General features: G+C 35.2%; 1 long non-coding RNA gene across 1 annotated transcript in view; it reads right to left on the bottom strand.

Moving 5' to 3' along the window:
- Positions 1–13471: 13471 nt before the first annotated feature.
- The window catches only part of LOC107851881, a 22232-nt gene continuing 16331 nt past the window's right edge, over positions 13472–19372 (bottom strand). Inside the window, exon 3 of the long non-coding RNA XR_001669215.2 lies at positions 13472–14100. This is a non-coding gene — a long non-coding RNA (uncharacterized LOC107851881). The remainder of the gene's footprint in view (positions 14101–19372) is intronic.

Genomic DNA, 19372 nt, shown 5'->3' with positions numbered 1-19372 from the left:
GCTTAGCAGGTAGACTTGGGTGATTTTTCAAGTCCAAATCCAAATTCTTGGGTGCATATGAATAAGACCCCATGCTCATTAAGGCACAAATGTCGTCTCTTCATAATCATCAATACCATCATGATCAAAATTCATCAATACAACAGCTAAAGTCTCCACAATAAATTTTTCTTCTATAGGCACTTTCTGTTCCTCCTCATAATAAACATCTACAATAGAAAAGATGCTCATGTCTTTATGCTATTTCATGGACTGATATACATCGAATCAAACTACTTTAGCAACTCATTTACCTTTAAATCAATAAGTACACTTTCGATTGTGAGGAAAGATCGACCCAATATTATGGGAACCTCAAGATCAACCTCACAATCGAGAATGACAAAATTAGCTAGAAATATGAAACTACCCACCTTAACTAATACATCACATAGACTCCCCACGGACCACTTCATGGATCTGTCTGCCATAACTAATCTCATGTTTATGGGAGTAGGATCCCCCAATCCTAATCTCTTATACACAGTAAACAACATCAAATTTATAATGGCTCCCAAATCACACAGAGCTTTTGCAAAATCAAGAGGCCCAATAGTCACGAGATAGTAAATGCTCACGGGTCTGCCTTCTTTTAAACTAAAGACCTTATATAGATAGCACCACAATAATTGATATTGTTCGTTGGCTCATAGGTAATTGTCCATTTCTTCGTGACAAGGCCTTTCATGAATTTTTCATACCTGGGCATCTGCTCTAATGCTTCCACTAATGGCAAATTAATTATCTTACTTAAGAATGGCCAGAAACTTGCCAAACTTTGTGTTGTCAGCCTTTTTTTTCAAATGACGGGGAAATGGAGGAGGTAGTTTTGGAAGCGTAGTAACTACTACTTCAGTCTCATTTCCCTTATCTTCTCCAACTCATCACCCTGCTGATGGTTGGATGGTGTATTATCAATCACCTCATCCAGTTTCTTAGACTCTACTGGATAAATTTCTTAATGCTTAATATCCTCTTCAATCATGTCTTCAATCATAGGTTTGCCCACAAACAGGCCAGGTAATACCTTACCACTTCATATGGTAATTGCCATATAGGAGCCATTATTTATTGGGTTCTGAACTGTATCACTTGGTAAAGTTCCACTATTCCTCTAACTCAATGCTACTAAGAGTTGGCTCATTTACTGCTCTAACTATTTGATAGAAGTAGAGTGTGAGTTTACCAACTGACTCATGCAAGATAAATCACTCTTCATAGTAGTCACCCCAGAGTTGGTAGTCTCAACTCCCTTTAATAATTTCTCCATCATTTCCTCCATGGACATCTTGCCAGAGCTAGTTGCAGTATTATCTCTACTTCTAGGAGGTACATATAGTCCACTCTTATCATTTTTGATCTTCTAGTTCCCTTTATCTGTATTCTTGTAACCAGCTTTGTCATAATAGTTCTGACCTTGATTTCCTTGGCTATTACCTCGAAAACCCCCTGATCATTTAGATAGTTTGCCTCTTCTTTTGATTAAAGTCAGCTCATTCCTAGGATGCAACAACTTTCACCTTCTCTATTTTTCCATACAATAGATGCTTAGTCAGCAAATCTATCTGTATCTTTAAATGTGCCATATCCTAGTCATACTCTTCCTTTTTCTTGCATTACTCTACAGTCATACTACCAGACATAGTAGGGATTGCTACTACAGAATCCCTGGTATGCCAAGCTCTACTCCGTTTGGTCATAGATCAAGCATCTTCAAAGCCTCTGGAAAAGTAAGGTCAACAAATGACCCTCCTGCAGTATTATCCATGACTGGCTTCGTAATAGAGTTCAAAGCTCGATAAAAAGTATCTATCAAATGAATATCATCATCTCCCAAATCATCATTGTAAAGATTAGTAGACCTGCTGGCTGTTCATCATTCTACTGATTAAGTTGAGCTCTAGCAGGAGCGGCTAGTTTTTCAGTACCTTGGGGATCTACCATTCTGCCAATTAATTGCGGTTCTAGATGTATTAGTAATAATAGTGCACCTGATCTCCGTGTACTTGGCATACACAATAAATACCCTGTAAAGAATAAAAACAATAAATAAAAGTAAAATTTGGGAAACTTGACCAAAGTTCAGTTAACAAACACAAACTTAATTGACAATCATATTCCTCAGCAACAATGGCAAAATTTGATATGCCCAAATTACAACTCTCTTACGAAAGTTTAAGTTGCCATTATCAAATATAGAACCCAACTGGTTGGGTGTCGAATCTCATAGGGAATATTGTGTTCACTAAGTATTATGGTTGTTACTAGACTATTGATCGAAGGTTCCAGAACAGAGGGGGATTTTTCTTTATTAATTATATTCAAATGTTTTTCATAAAAAGTAATCCAACTGTAGGTTATATTACTAATAGTAATTCAATAAGAGAAGTCAAACTAGAGTTATGGTTACCAAGATGCTTAACCAGCTAGGGTTATGAACCATTTTGGATTCCCAATGAACAATTCTTATTGCTAGAGTAATTGAATTCTATGATTTACCTATTAGTTTCTCAACCTAAATGAGTATGTTATCCCTTAATTCTTTCAAACTTAAGGAACATAGTATTAATTTAACTATAATATCACATGGGTTGATCCGGTTAGGGCATCTACCCTCTATCCAAAGGTTTAAGCCTTTAGATTTATATAAACCCTTTCTTTTCCCAACAATCACTTTTTTATTTGAACAAGTGTTGTTATTGGGCTCACTTTTCAAGTTTGCAACCAAGAAAAGTCATTAAAGTGAAGAAGAGTTTATGCAATATCAATTACTCATGGGAATCTACTATATTCACAATCCAAAATCAGCTTTTCACATCAAGGCTCCCATAACCCTAGTTATGGGAGCTTAGCCACATATTTCCATCCAAGAAAGAGAAGAAACCATTGTGTTATTCAAAAATTAATTCAAATTTTAGTTACAAAAGTCATAATTATTGTTCTTCAATCTTCAATAGAAAATATGATAAAGGAATCTAGATCCATAAATCTCCAATGAATCTTAGAGAAAAACTAAGTAACAATGTATTTTCAGTATGAAAAAACCTCATGAAAGATAAAAGATACCTAATAAAACCTAAGACTGGGTATTTATATATTCTCAGGTAAAAAGAATTTAAAATTCAAAATTATAAAATTTACGTCCAAAGTGACGGCTAATATGGTGATTTATCGGAAGTCTAATGGTTCACCAAATTAGCCATCGCTGATGGTCCTTAAAAGCCCTGTTCCACTAGAGTCTGATGGCCAAAGTGGTGGTCCATCAGAAGTTTGGCGGTCCACTATATGGGCCATCACTAATGGTTTTGGAGATCCAGTTCTTCTTGAAATTGATGGCCAAAATGGTGGTCAATCGAAAGATTGATGATCCACCATATGGGCCATCGCTGAGTCATCTAAAGACATGGGTTCTATTTAGACCTAACGGTTGAGTTGGTGGTCCGTCATATGATTGACGGTCCACAACATGGGCCATCACTGAGTGTTTTAGGATGCCTTGTTCTGTATAACACTGATGGTTGAACTGATGGTCCATCGCAAGATTTACGGTCCACTATTTTGACCATTAGAAGTCTTTTTTTGCTAATTTTCTGAGTCTTATCCTTCAGCTATCTCCTTACCCTGAAACACTAAAAACCAACATTAAATGCAACCTTAGTTGCTTTAAAATATGCAATTTTCCCAAGAAAAAGATGAAAAATATTTTGTAAAAAAACAAAATATCAGGGCTTATTCCCAAGTTTCTATATTCCTGAAGCATGTGATTTTCATGAGATTTAAAGATTTATGTATATCAAGAAGTTCTTACGTTTATGTTTTAATTTCATGATTTATATGAGGAATGATATTGCACTCTCTTGTCTTGTTATTTTTGAAGTATTTCAAGATTTTTATTGAGCATGAAGTATTACTTTGAATTGACATAAGTTTAAAGCATGGGTTTTAAGCCCTAAGTTTGAGTATTGAGACTTCAAGAAGATTATACTTTTAAGTATTCTTTGATAAACTTATTTCAAGATTTAAATTAAAAATTAATCTTTTGATCCTCAGCTAAGAGATAGAATCCACATTTATTTATTTTGATTATAGTTTAAAGCAAAGAGAAGCATAACTGGTTTTTATTATAAACCCTTATGCTATTTTAAGGTGGACTTCTTAAAGAGAGAGCATATAAGTAATATAGAGTAATACTTAGCACTGAGTTGGGTATGAGACTAAGCTCACATGCCCCAAAACTTCGTGCCACCGTAGGTTTAAGTCCCAATATGAGTTAATTTAGTGATCACTCTAGCTAAGTTCTATTCTGATGGCAAGGGTGGAACAACTCTACTAATATGGGTAGGAGGTGTTGGACTCCATGATATCTCACATGTTTTATGTCAGTTAGAAGAACCCCCCAATAGAAAAATTAAAAGTACATCTTTTAGAACTAAGTGTTAAGATTCACAAGATTCACACCTTATACTTTATTTATGATTTTTTTTAGTTTTCAGTTATTCAAGCTCAAGGTGAGTCATTTACACTTGCCATGCATCATTTAAAAGTTTATATGAATATTGAGTTACTATTTTACTTATGCATTCACCCCAACATACTCAGTATATTCCAAAAGTACTGATCCACATATATGTCTATTTACTATATTGTCTTATAATATAGGTCCTAGTGCTTAGTTCTAGCAACGTGACTGAATTTAGTTTCAGTTGAGTTTGAGTCAATCGGGGCTTGTCCCAATGGCTCTCTAGTTAAATGCAGAGGCTTGTCTGACTATTTTCTATTTTGGATTCAAAGTGTTGGGTTTTAAGATCTTAAGTTTACGACTTTTAGTTATTACATTAATTCAATATTTTAAGATTTTATATGACAGCTTATCTTTGTTATGGGTTCCAAAGTTGTTAGAAGGATAAAAGGGTTAGATTGGGACTACTTATAGTCTTGAGCACTATGTTACATCTAGGGTATATTTGCGAGGCGTTACAGGTTAGCTTCTTATCATGCTATACTAGACTATTATGCTAATGTCGTGAATTTAGCTTCATCCTATCTACCAAGAATAACTTAGAGGGGTGTTCTTTATTAAGGTCCTAAGAGAGTTATATCTTTTCTTCTAACCCATCTTTTGGTAGAAAGAAGTTATTTGTCTTATTTGGCTCAAATTTATGATACTAGTGTTTCTTTACCTCATTTTTTGGATTCTGTTCGTATTATCCATGAGTTCGTAAATGTTTTCCCTATGAATTTACCTAGTATGCCTCCGACCATGATATTGACTTTGCTATTTATGTTGAGTGAGGAACCAATTTTATTACTATTCTTCCTTATAGGATGGCCCCAACAGAGTTGAAAAAATTAAAGGATTAGTTGTAGAAGTTATTGGATAAGGGATTTATCCAACATAGTATATCACCTTAGGGTGTGCCTATCTTATTTTTGAAGAGGAAAGATGGTTCAATGCATATGTGTATTTATTATCGACAGTTGAATAAGGTAAAAGTTAAGAATAAGTATCCTCTTTCGTGTATTGATGAGTTGTTTGATCAACTTCAAGGTGCTTCAGTGTTTTCAAAGATTGATTTGACGTCTAGGTATCACTAGTTGAGGACAAGGGCTTTGAACATTCCAAAGACAACTTTTCAGACTCGGTAAAATCATTATGAGTTCTTGGGCATGTCCCTTGGGTTGACCAATACCCAAAACATATTCATAGAGTTGGTGAACTGGATATTTTAATTGTATTTTAAACTCTTTTACCATTGTATTTATAGATGATGCCTTGGTTTATTCCAAGACTGGGATGACCATGAGGTGCTGAGTTGTAGTCTATTTTTTTCTTAGGTCATATGGTTACCAAGAATGGTATTATGGTCTATTCAATCAAAATTATAATAGTTTGTGATTGGGCTAGCACTACTTATCCTATCAATATTTAGAGCTTTATTGGTTTAACAGGTTACTATCAGCACTTTGTCAAGGGTTTTTTATCTGTTGCAGCTCCACTGACCAAGTTGACTTAGAAAAAGATTTACTTTCAGTGGTTTAATTTTTGTGAGGCAATCTTTCAAAAAATTTAGGATTTGTTAACTCTATTTTCTATCTTGACTTTGCCTAATGAGGGCGTGGATTTTACCATATTCTATGATACTTCTGGTGTTGGGTTAGGTGTTGTGTTGATGTAGGATGGTAAGGTAATTATATAGCTTCTCATTAGTTAAAGCCTCAAGAGATGAGCTACCCCGCATGATTTGGAGTTGTGCGTGGTGTTTTTGATTTGATGTTGTAGAGATCCCACTTGTATGAAGTCCATTGTATGATTTTCTTGAATTATTATAGCCTTTACTATTTCTTCACCCAGCAGAATCTTAATATGAGGCAACAATGTCGGCTTGAGTTGCTTATGTATTATGACTTAACTATTCTCTATCATTTGAGAAAGGCTAATGTGGTTGCAGATGCCTTGAGCTAGAAGTAAACAAGCATGGGTATCTTGGTGCATGTTTGATATAGAAGAGTCCTTTGGCATTAGAGGTATAGTCTTTGGATAACCATCTAATTAGTCTTGATATTTTTGACACCTTGGTATGTTTTAGAATTTTTTGAGTCTAGGTCTTTCTTGATGGAGAAGTTTCAGGCTCATTAATTTAATTATGTTGGTTTGAGAATGATTCGGGATAAGGTGTTGAGTGGAGAGTCTAAGGAAGCCTCGATTTATTTAGATGGTATTTTGAGGATTGGTGTCCTATTTTGTATGCCAAGAGTGGGTGATTGGATTAGATTGATTTTGGAGAAAGCTCATTATTCAAGATATTCCATCCATCCGGAGTGACTAAAATTCATTGTAACTTAAGGTAGCATTACTAGTGGCATGGTATGAGGAACAATGTAGCGATTTTGTATCTTGTTGCTTTTGTTGTTAACAGTGAAGGCCGAACATTTGATATCTAGTGTTGTGCTTATGATGTTACTCATTCCCGAATAAAAATAGGAACAGATCACTATAGACTTCATGTCTAGGTTGCCTTGTAATTCTCATGGTTTTTATAGTGTTTGGGTCAGTCAGATCTGACTATTCAGGTTTCGGAGGATATGCTCCACACTTGTGTTATGGATTTTAGTGGTCAGTGGGAAAAACATCTAGCTTTCACAGAGTTCACATATAATAATAACTACCATTATAGTATTGGGATGGAATTTTTAAGGCTTTGTATGATAGGAATTATCGGTTTTTAGTTGGTTGGTTTGAGGTTTCAGATATTATACCTTTAAGTATGGAATTGCTTCTTGAATCTTTAGATAGAGTTCGGGTCATTCAGGATAGACTTCAAGTGACTGAGTAAAAAAAAGTGCTATGTGGATCATAGACTTCATTCATTGAAATTTAGTCTTTCTTCGAGTGTCGTCTATGAAGGGGCATGATAAGGTTTGGGAAGAGGAAAAAACTTAGATCTAGGTATATTAGACCTTTTGAGATTCTTTGTGCTATTGAGGACGTGCTTATGAGTTAGCAGTGGCCCTTGATTTATCAGTAGTTCATCCAACTTTTCATGTTTCCATTCTTTATCGTTACATTATGAAGTTGAGGAGCCTGTCTCCATCTTTAGTGCAATTAGATAAGGGGTTGTATTTCATTGAGGATCTTGTCTCTATCTTTGCTAGGGATGTTAGACGATTGAGTTCTAAAGATATCCCAGTTGTTAAGGTCTAGTGGAGACATCAAAATTTAGATGAGTCTATTTAGGAGGTTGAGTCTAATATACATAGTAGATATCCCTAACTTTTTGCTGATTTAGGTATTTCTCTTGGCTTTAGTTTGAGGATGAATTAGTTTCTTATTGGTGGATGATGTAATGCCATGATTTTTGGTGATTTTTACGAAATATTTATTTCTGTGTGTTTTGATAATTTTACCCTTCCCCATGGTTTCTTTGTGGTATTTTTGGAGTGTGGGGATTATTGGCATAGTTCCCATTGCATTTTAGTATAATTTATGCGAGATAGCGGTTTTTGGTAGTTGTAAAGGTATTATAGTTGACTTCGATCAACATTTATTGATCTGTGCATCGAATAAAAAATAAACTATGTCAGTAAATCCAAAATATCAAGTTTCGATAGCTAACATGAGAAAAATTACCCAACTCATGATCTTAAGTTGTGATTAGTTATTTTTGCCTTAAATATTTTAAGGAATTATCAATATGGGGTTCATGTGGATATGTTTATTGATCACAAGAGCCTTCAATATGTGCTCACTTAGAAATTCCTAAATCTTCATTAGAGAAGGTGGTTGAAACTGTTGAAGGATTATGATATAAGTGTGTTGCATCACCCGGGTAAGGCGAATGTTGTGGTCGACGCTATCAGCAAATTGTCTATGGGGCATTGCTTATGTTGAAGAAGGATAGAAGGAGTTAGTTTGTGAGGTTCATCAGCTTGATCGGTTAGGAGTTCGGTTTGTTGATTTGGCCAAAGGTAATGTATGGGTTCAGAATGGTTTGGATTCTTCTTTGCTTGCCGAAGTGAAGGAAAAACAAAATAGAAATCCTATTTTGTTTAAGTCATTGGAGGTAGTTCGGGATAAAAAAGTGGAAGTTTTTTCTCAAGGGGCAGATGGTGTTCTTAGTCGTTAGGGTATGTTGTGTATTCCTACTGTGGATAATTTGAGACAACATATTCTAGACAAGGCTTATGGTTCTCGATATTCTATCCTCCCAGGAGCCACTAAGATGTACTGCAACTTGCTGGAAGTCTGTTGGTGGAATAGTATGAAGAAGATATTATAGAATTCATGGCTAAGTGCTCAAATTGTCAGTCGATTAAGGTTGAGCACTAGAGATCCAGTGGTATGCTTTAGGAATTCAGTATCCCCACTTGGAAGTGGGAAGTGGTGAATATGGATTTCATTATAGGGTTGCCTCATACGCATTGTCAGCTTGATTCCATATAGGTTATTGTAGACCAAATGACCAAGTCAGCCCATTTTCTACTAGTTCATACTTTATATTCAGCCAAGGATTATGCCGGACTCTATCCTAGGGAGTTGGTGAAGTTTCATGCGGTCCATTTGACCATCAATTAAGATAGAGGTACCCAGTTTACCTCTTATTTTTGAAAGTCTTCCATCAGGCAGAATGGACCATTCAAACCTTAGAGGATATGTTCAGGGCATGTGCTCTTGATTTCAAAGGTAATTGGGATGACCACTTCCTGTTGATTGAGTTTGCTTACAATAACATTTATCACTCCAGTATTCAGATGGTACCATTTAAGGATTTGTATGGTAGGAGGTGTAAATCTCCTATTAGTTGGTTCGAGGTAAGCGAGGCTGCTTGATAGGGCCAGACTTAGTGCATAAGGAACTGGAGAAAGTTCAGATGATCAGAGAAATGCTGAAGACAACCCAAAGTCGACAGAAATCCTTTATAGATATGAGGAGAAGGGAACTTGAGTTTGATGTTGGTGACTTGGTTTATTTGAAAATTTCACCAGGAAAGGGGTGAAGAGGTTTGGTAAAAAAGGGAAGCTCAGTCCCCGCTATATTGGCCCATATAGGATTTTGAGCTATTTTGGTAAGGTATCATATGAGTTGGTCTTGCCTGCAGATTTATCATCAGTGCACCTAGTTTTCTATGTCACCTTGTTAAAAAAGTGCATTGGTGACCCAGCGTCAGTAGTCCCTTTAGAAAGTGTGGGTGTAGAAGATAGCCTTTCTTATGAAGAAGTCCCCGTTAAAATCCCTGACCATCAGATTCCTAGGTTGAGGATTAAAAAAGTTGTCTTAGTAAAGGTTTTGTGGAGAAATTAGTCCGTTGAGGGAGCTACTTGGGAAGTAGAAGCTGATATGCGAGCCAAGTATCCCAATCTTTTCTATTATAATCCAGATTTAGCTTGAGGTAATGGGTTCCTTAGTTAATTAATTCTCTCCATTTCTATCTCAACTATCCAGTTATACTCATGTCATAGCATGCATTCATGAGTCCAATTCAGTCCATGCATCAGTTAAAGATTCAGATGTTAAGTCATGATTTGGCTCATAAGTGTTCAGTGCCTATTCTTAGTTTTTTTGTAGTATTCTAGCTCAGATAGTTTCATTCGAGGACAAATGAAACCAAGGTAGAGATATTTTATACCCCAAGTTCTCATGTTCTAAACATCTAAAAAGATTGGCCATTTAGTTAGCTTTCCAATGCCACAAGTCACACCAAAATACGACATTGTGGCAATTTTTTTAAAAAATTTCTCCCCAAGAGTCTGTCAGTTGCAAGCAACAATGACTCACTAGATGTCCTGTAACTAGACCCAATAAGTTCTTACAAAGAGTCGTAGTTACAATATTATGGGTCCCAAGTCTCAGCCTAGTGTTTGCGGCTCAATTCTACGATTCTTTACCAGATGTTACAAGTCGTAAGGAAGAACTCGTCACCTAACTAGTGTATGATCCAAGGACAAAGCCTCAGACTATGACTTTACTCAATGACTTGTAGTTATTCATAACAAGTTGTTAGGTGGTGAGCCGTATTCATAACATAATGTACCCAAGATCCCACGTTACGACTCAGACCTAAACTCGTAACCAATATTAACGAGTCATGAGGTGAGTCATAATGAATAGGAGTGGGTTTTCCTACACGTATATCCAAGAATTTTTATGTCTTTTACCACTACCTTAAAAGCCAAACCCACATCGTTATGGCTTCCCAAAGGGTGGTATAAATGACCCAAATTCCCAAATTCATGACATAATCATAAACTTCACCCAAAAGTGATCAAAAGAGGAGATTTTCCCATCTTCCTTAGGCAACTAGGGTTACTCAAGGGCAAGGTCAAATACCAGAAATTATCCATGGATTCCACTCACAAGTATGTTGAATTTCATGAATGAGTCCCTTCTACTCATTGAGTCCCAAGAATTTCCTATTTTTACAACTATAAACCCTTTTCCTTTTTTATTGATTTTCAAGAAAAATATGAAGTTACTTAACTCCCTCTCAATTTCTTGAATATGAACTATGAGAATATGTTTTCCCCATGTGAATTATGTTTCCATATATTTGATAATCTCAGTTACCCATACCATGTTCAGTTGATGCCATGTTTAGTATTGTTTATGATTTCCATCTCATGATTACTTTATCATCACCATGATCATTTGCATTAGTCTATGCTGGTGGGTTATGAACACCTGATACCTTAGTAATCATAGATGTTATAGTGTTGGTCAAATGTCATTCAGATCATGCTTGTTTTGTAAAACTTAGAACATTATCATGATGAGCATTTATCAATATCAGATCATATTAAATAAAAATTAGTACCAATGTTATTCATTTAGACGTAATACTTAGCATTGAGTGAATACGGGGATGATGGCTCCCCCGTTAGTTAGACATGAGTCTGTTATTAACAGTCCCTGAGTTTTAGACTACACTGCCATTATAGGTTATGATGGGTAACCCATCAGAAGAGGCATAACAGTCTAGTCCTTTGGGACATCAGATTAGTGGATCTACGCCAGCCAGTGTTAGTACCCTTGGTAAGGTACTAATAACTACTAACTGGGGTTACTAGTTGAACCTCAATTTTTCTCAGATTAGGGTATGTTTCTTGTAGTTAGCACCCGCAGTCTCTAATTTAATTTTATATTAAGTTTATACTTATATTATGTTGTCAGTTAGATATGTATGGCCTTGTATTCAGTTATTCAATTATTCAGTGTTTTCAGTACATGTATATACATGGTCTTGCATTTAGTTACAGGTTCATGCATTCATGCTCAGTTATATCAGTTAGGCTTCCCATCCTACAAACTTAGTACATTTAAAGTACTGATCGTATACTCTTTTGTGCTATATTGTCTTACAATATATGTTTGGATACTCAGTTCCCCAACCGTACTTAGAAAGTTTGTGTTCCACTCAGTAGAAGTCATGGTAAGTCCTCATCCATAGAGGACTAGTTATCAGTTGTTATTTTTAGTACCTTATACGATTTTAGTCAATCAGAGTTAGTTGGGGGTTTGTCCCATTAACTCCTTATGTTAGAGGCTTTTAGATAGTCAGACTTGGTTATCGTTTTATTCAGATGTTCAGACGTATTAAGTATTTACTTCAGTATTTTTCGTTTTTAGTTTTTCAATTTAGTTTCTGTATATTACTTAGCTATTTCTCTATAGTATTCAAAGTAGGTACTAGATCATGGGTTAGCTTGGGATCACTCGTGAATCTATGCACCGTAGAACGACTAGGGGGTGGCTTTAGGTCATGAAAAACTTTATAAAAGAGCACAAGGTTTGAAGTGTCCTAGGGTATTTGAAAGTTGCATTAAGTAGAGTCTTGCTCATGGGTGTGAAGCGCGCCACACTTAAAGGCTAGAGGCTACGAGATGTTTTAGAAAAGGTTCCCTTTTTTTAGTATTCATGTCGTGCGATAGAGCATAAGCTTTGTTAAACTTCTCTTCCTAACTCATTCTCTATCTGTTTATAGAAGATACCTCCTAGAAGGGAAAATAGAAGGAGAAATAGGGACCAGCCCGTATCACCTGTTCCCAAAGACCCCGTAAATGATTAGGTCTCTCATACCAAATTTAGGGATGCTTTCATAGCTTGGACAAATCTATGGCTGCCGAAAATAACCAGCAGGCTTTTTCCCCAGCCAGTAAATACACAAGCAGCTAGGATTCAAGACTTTACTCGAATGAATACCCGATGTTCTTTCGATCTATGTCTGATGGGAATCACTAGGATTTTCTTGTCTGAGTGCAGGAGGTGACAGATATTATGGGTGTCACCTCTAGTGAGAGTGCTAACTTAGCTGCTTACCAATTTCAAAGAGTGGCTCATACTTGGTTCAAGCAGTGGAAAGAGGACATAGTTGCTACAAGAAAAGTGCTTATTACCTGGGGATTTCATAGGGATAATATGGAAAAATCCCCAAGTAATTTGATTACCTGTGGATTTTCTTGCCAATTAGAATCCAAAGGAATAACCTTTGTAGGTAATGATTATAGACGAATTTAGAAAATCCCTAGGTAATTTAGTTGTGAAAATAAATCCGCAGGTACATTATTTGCAATTAACTATAAAAATTTACATGAATTATTTGGTAAACTTTAATACAAAAAGCAATATACCTGCGGATTTCCATGAAACAATTCATAAATTATTCCCCATGAAGATCCCCAAGTAAATTCAAATGAAGTTTAGAGGTGAAAATTCCTAATTAATAAAAAAAAATTCTTGCGAATATTTATGAAACTATTTCACAAGAAAGTTCGTATGAAATGCCCCAAGTAAATCCACAAGAACAAATTATCTCAAGAAAGTTTTTATGAATATTTAGCATGTACATCTCCATGGAAATCTCCAAATAATAATTCACAAGTAAATCACTAGAATCATTTCATAATTATTCAAAAATCTAATCGATACCTTCAATAATTCTCAAAAACATCATTCAACATAAGTCTAATGTAAACAATTACAACTAACCAAAAAACATAATTCATAACATCCACTCAATAATGTATGATTCTTAAATGGTCCATAACATAATATTTCAAACTTAAATCCTTAATAAAACTACCAACCATCAGAATAACTTTCATTCATGTTATCACGATTAGAATCACTTTCATTCACGTTGTCAGAGTCATCATCACTTTCATCTTCATAAGCTTGGTTGTCTTCTTGAGATTGACGTTCATCATTCGAAGATGATTTATTATATACATGATTCATCAACAAGTCTAATTCCTTTCTCATCCTCTTATTTTTATGTCGCTCATTCTGCAACTGAGCATACAAGTCAACATTTAAAGAATCAACTTGAGACTTAATCATCTCATCTATTTCTTTTGGGAAAGTTGATATTGAATTCTTAGATGCCTTTACACTTTGACCCAGGGAGCCAAGACCTTTGAATATTTCTTTTTCTTTGCACCAATATATTGCACCCAGATATCCATTTCACTTAACTGAGAAGGCTGACCAGCTGAATTAGTTTCTCTATCCACAACTGATGCACTTTGACTAACTAATATTTCTTGTTTTTTTTTTCTTTCAAACTCATTCTGCATAAGGATATGTTAAGTCAGGCCATTAAAAGTGCTAAAAATATATTATTAGCAAAAATTATATCAAATTGTAGTATCAAATAAAACCATAACAATCAACAAATACAAAAAACATGTATTAGAATATAAAGCATTATTCCAAGCCGAGTTCTTCGGGTAGGATTTCTACTAATCCCCATTCGGAAAACATTCTATCTAAATGAACCAACTAGAAATCTTTGCTCCTAAACTTAATCATCCACTGCAACAATATGGCTGAACTATTTATTGGATTCAAAGAGAGTATTTTAAAATCCTAACCACATAGCTGAAAATAAGACAATCAATAGGAATTTGGATCACTGCAAAATTAAGAACAAACTGCAGTATAAGTCCAAAATGTGGTAGGAATTAAGACATTGTGTCTCAGGCAACGTGGTAAGACATCCAAAATAGAGAAACTTCATGCCCACATGAAATCCTAAAAAGGGATGGAAGCACTGGCAAAGGGTGCTAATTCTATTACCTCTGCTACTACTGCCACAGAGAAAACATCCAAGGATTCATCAAAAATGGATTCTGTTTCAGCAAAGTGTTTGACTCATTAAATGATACCTTTCACTTTTTAAAATTATTCTTTATTATCTTCTATTGGAATTAGATTATGGTTTTATTTTTAGAACATGGACAAGCCTTTCACGTACATTTGAGTAAGACAGGCAAAAGCCTAAGCAATTCAAGAATGTAGAAGTGAAGTCTATTTTACTTGCATTCAATTGTGATAAGCCTTAGTTTCCATCTTAATCTCAAGTATAGCTCTGCAGAAGCTTCAAATAACCTTGTGAAATCCGAGTTAGTTGAGCATATGTACAACATGAATACCAAATAACATCAAGGACATACCTAGTGTAGTCCCACAAGTAGCTACAAAGTCAGAATATTTTAAAGTCAGAATATTTTATCCACTTCAGTAAAATCTCTAGGAACAAATAACCGTAGTGAGTTTTTTAACTCTAAGTTTCAAGCATTAGTATCTGGTCTTGGTATTTTACATCAAATCACTTGTGTATACACATCATAATAGAATGACATTACTAAAATGAAAAAAAAACTATTTTAGAGATGGATAGAGCTCTTAGATTTCAAGTTGTTGTTCCTTCAAAGTTTTTAGGTGAGTATGTTTGTACTAGTCTATGTTATTAATAGACTAACTTCTCATTTTCATAGCACTTAAACCAACAATAAATTAACTTGGGTGTGGCTTTACTCAGACTTCAAGCAAACCCCTCAGTTGGCACACTACATAATCACATAGGACCACCAGGTTTCTGTATTCTAGCATATAATAACACTGTGACTCCAATGCAAACGTATGAGCCACCATGTCTCATATGGAACAAACATTTCAGTCTTACTCAACAATACTCACTTAACATGTGATTTAGCCGAATCATTCTAAACTCTCAATAGGTATCAGCAGTACAACACTTTATGATATTTAAGAAAGCAAAACCAGATGTGCATCTTAAAATAACAATGAATAAAGCACATGTCATGGTTCATTTGTCCCAATTTCACATGAACTTAATATCAAGCACCAACAAGTATAGCTCACTGCATATCAATATACCAAACCCTCCGTAATAATAACAATACAACACCAGTCTCCACATATTCACCATGCTTAACTAAATTTTAAACAAGGTAACACAAAGTCATTCTAGTAGCACAACTCAGCACACTCACCATAGCACAATTTAAAATAGAATTCTTAAGCACAATTCACCAAGTTACACTCACATGTCAGAGCACTAATCATAGCCATAGTTTAGAGGAAACAGAATGAGTTCAATCAAATGAGTCTCAAAATTTGTTTTAGCTATATACCCAGTCCTCAACTCATCAAAAATTCTACCAATTCAAGTATTTGAACTCAAATTGTCATTTTCCAGTTACAAAATGCTAATCAGATAAGAAACTTCTCCTATTAGTTGTTCCCATATACCATAGAAGTTCATAATTCTGAGTGTGGTTAGATTATTCCTGAGCACTTATGCCTGAGCAGTCTTGGGCCTCTTCCAGTAACAACGAACCCTATGAAAGATCTGTTATACCTAGAAAGACTCCTCAATTATTGCAAGATTATGTAACTCAGCCTATGGGGAATTCTTGTACTTGTCCTATGTCTGGTCTTCTAATGTACTCTCATTTGTTTCCCTCCTAGAGGGAGAACTTAACAACCTATCCAGCTAGCACTAACAACACTTCAAGCTCGACATTTGTCTTAGTTTCTGGTAGAGGGAATTTAATTGGCTCCAAGAATCTTGTTATAAGTAGGGAAAACACTTTGAAAACATCACAACTGGCTCGAGTAATTTATAGCTAGCTGGGGGCAGAAAGGTAGTGAACATTAGAGGAGGCATGGTAAAAAACATAGCAAATGCACATGTCTGTGAATGGGAATCCTGTTTGAACTAATAAGGTAGTAATGAGGGGGTGGATAATGAGTTGAACTTGAGGAATTAACAAATAGTTTATGAGACTAGCATTTTTTCATCGTAATGTCTATATCAAAGAACTGACATAGAGTGTACACAGTCTATACCACTACGTTAGATAAAGTAGAGAGGCAAAACAGACCTCAGGCATGCTAGTTTAATATTTCATCCAGAGAACATACATGAAAAAGGTGAAAACAAAGCAACTATGAGTAAATGATTTAGAGTAGGGCAACTGGGCAGTTTGATAGAGAGATAAAAGATCTCTCTCGAATAACACAATTACTTCATCAGTAAACCTCCAATAACACAATTACTTCATTAGATAAAAAAGGCATGCTACTTTTGCTTATTAGTTCAAAAATTCCTAGCCAGACTCTCAACCTTTAATAAACTTGCAACAAGAACATAGCAGACAATCTAACACTAATTTGTGGTGGTTCCTCTAATCTTTCTATTAGAGTAACTAGTACTATGGGTCAAGGGTCGGGTGTATTCAATAATGCTGTCTCCTTCACAAGAGCTAATGCTTATCATGGTTTTTAGATAATAACCAGTTGTGCGGTATTTCGGTGGAACAAGAATGAGTACTATCCTCTTACCATGTATTGTTACATACTTTATTAACCTTTATGCTTACTAAAACTTGAAAATAATATAGACAACTAAGATATTCTTTTTAATATTGTAAAAATAATTTATACGAAATATATTCCACGAATAACATTTTACATATACCATATACACACTTACATTCTTACATTCTTTTTATTGGTTCTGATGATTTAGTCTTCTTTGGTCGAGATGGTCATTTTGTGATATTTTCCATCCAGGGACTCCAATTATATTCATGTTCAACTGATGAGACCTTCCATCAAAGTTGTTAAACAAATGCTTGGAGATGGGAGCAACCTGACTGTTCCTCCACCCTTTACAGCAAGAAATACCACCCACATAGGACCTTCTACACATCAACTCTTGCATATAAAGTTATAATGTCAAGAGTTTGTGTAAGTGGAAGCTTGAATTTTACTAATTTCATTATAAGATATGTGTTAAGTCATTATATTTAACTTTTACTTTCGTAGCTCTTTTCCATTTCCAGAATATTTGTGACTCATGATTCTAAACTCAACAATCTCTTAGTTATTATTGATGCAACCTAAGTAGTTAAGGATTGTTGGTCATAAACCTTACTATAACACTAAAAGCAGTAAAGGATTCTTGGTCACATGATCCTACTTTGGTCATATGATCCTACTGTTCAACCCGTATTTGCAGAGACAATAACATTAAGACACCAATGTTACAAAATAGTAAAATCGAGACAACAATATAAGGGTTGAACAGTAGTAGCAAAACAATACTAAAAGTGCATAACAATATGTAACGACCCAAAATCACCTCCCGGGACGTTACACGGTGCTTAGGGCTACAAGTAGCCCCAAGCTAACCCTTTGAGCTTATCACTTCTCATAATAACTCATTTAAGAAGGAATATACAAAACACTAGTACTGTCATATCAAATGAAAGGAAATATAAAGGTAATACTCGGTCCAAACGACCACAATACTGGAAATCTTAACATAACCAAAGTCTGATAACTAGTTTGACATAGCCTCTACTACTCCATGAACTCGAGAGCCATTGGGACAGGTCCCAAACTGACTCAAACTGAACTGAAAGAAATAAATAAACACTTGAATATTCAAATGTCTAAATATAGGTCCTCAAACCATGAGGACTCACCACTGTGGAGATATAGACAAAGGTACTCGAAAATCACTGACGAGGCTGGGACTGAGCACTTGAACCTATATTATAAGACAATGTAGCACATAGACGTATATGTGAATCAACACTTGGAATGTACTGAGTACATGGGGGTGTATGCATTTATATAAAAATAGTACCAATACTCTTCAATCAAATCATGCATGCAATTAGGAATGACTCACATGGCTTGAATAAGTCAAAATATAAATCTCATAAATCATGTAGAATGAAGCATGTAACACAAATCTAGTGAATCATTATACTTTAGCTTTAAAAGTTTGAACTCTTCTCTTATTCTCATTACTCGAAGACTAAAGAAAGCTTTAAACAATACTTTCAAACTGATGTATATATCTCATGGAGGGTACAAGTTCTTTAATGCTCAAGAGCTTATAACTCTTTTGAACTCAAACACTTGGAACTCGGAATCATATGACTTTGGTTTAAAAACTGATGATCAACTCTTAATAGTAGAGAAAACTACTTTCTTCTTTAGGGGAAATATTCTATGTCAATGGAAAATATATTAGTTTAGAGAGGTTCTCTTAACCGACATAAACCATTCGAGCTACATGGAATCCAACATCTTATCCTCCTAAGGAAGAAACCTCACGTTGGGGAGAGGAGTCATACTCTTTCCAAAGAGTATAACCTTAACTCAGTGATCACTTATCTCGGCTTCGGGCCCAATTATCTCAGCCTCAGGCCCAAAATCTCAAACATATGATGGCACGTAGTTATCGAGTAAGAAACCGTGGTAACTTACCCAACTCAGTGCTAAATACTACTCCCTTTAGTTTATCTCGCTCTTCTCATGAAAATCCACTTTTAAAATAATCTCATGGTTCATAAGAACCCAACAATCAAATCTATAATCTTATGTGGTAGAGTGGATTTCAAAACTCTATGACCATTAGGTCAAAACATTTCTCAATAATCTCAAAATACTCAAATCATAGGTGCTTATAGCACAATAGTTCATAAAATTGCAAGTCTCAAGTAGGGCTTAATGAAC

Source organism: Capsicum annuum, chromosome 12 (genome assembly GCF_002878395.1).
Source record: "Capsicum annuum cultivar UCD-10X-F1 chromosome 12, UCD10Xv1.1, whole genome shotgun sequence".
Lineage (NCBI taxonomy): Eukaryota > Viridiplantae > Streptophyta > Magnoliopsida > Solanales > Solanaceae > Capsicum > Capsicum annuum.
Note: the sequence above shows the minus strand (reverse complement) of the source record. Positions and strands in the feature narration are given on the sequence as shown.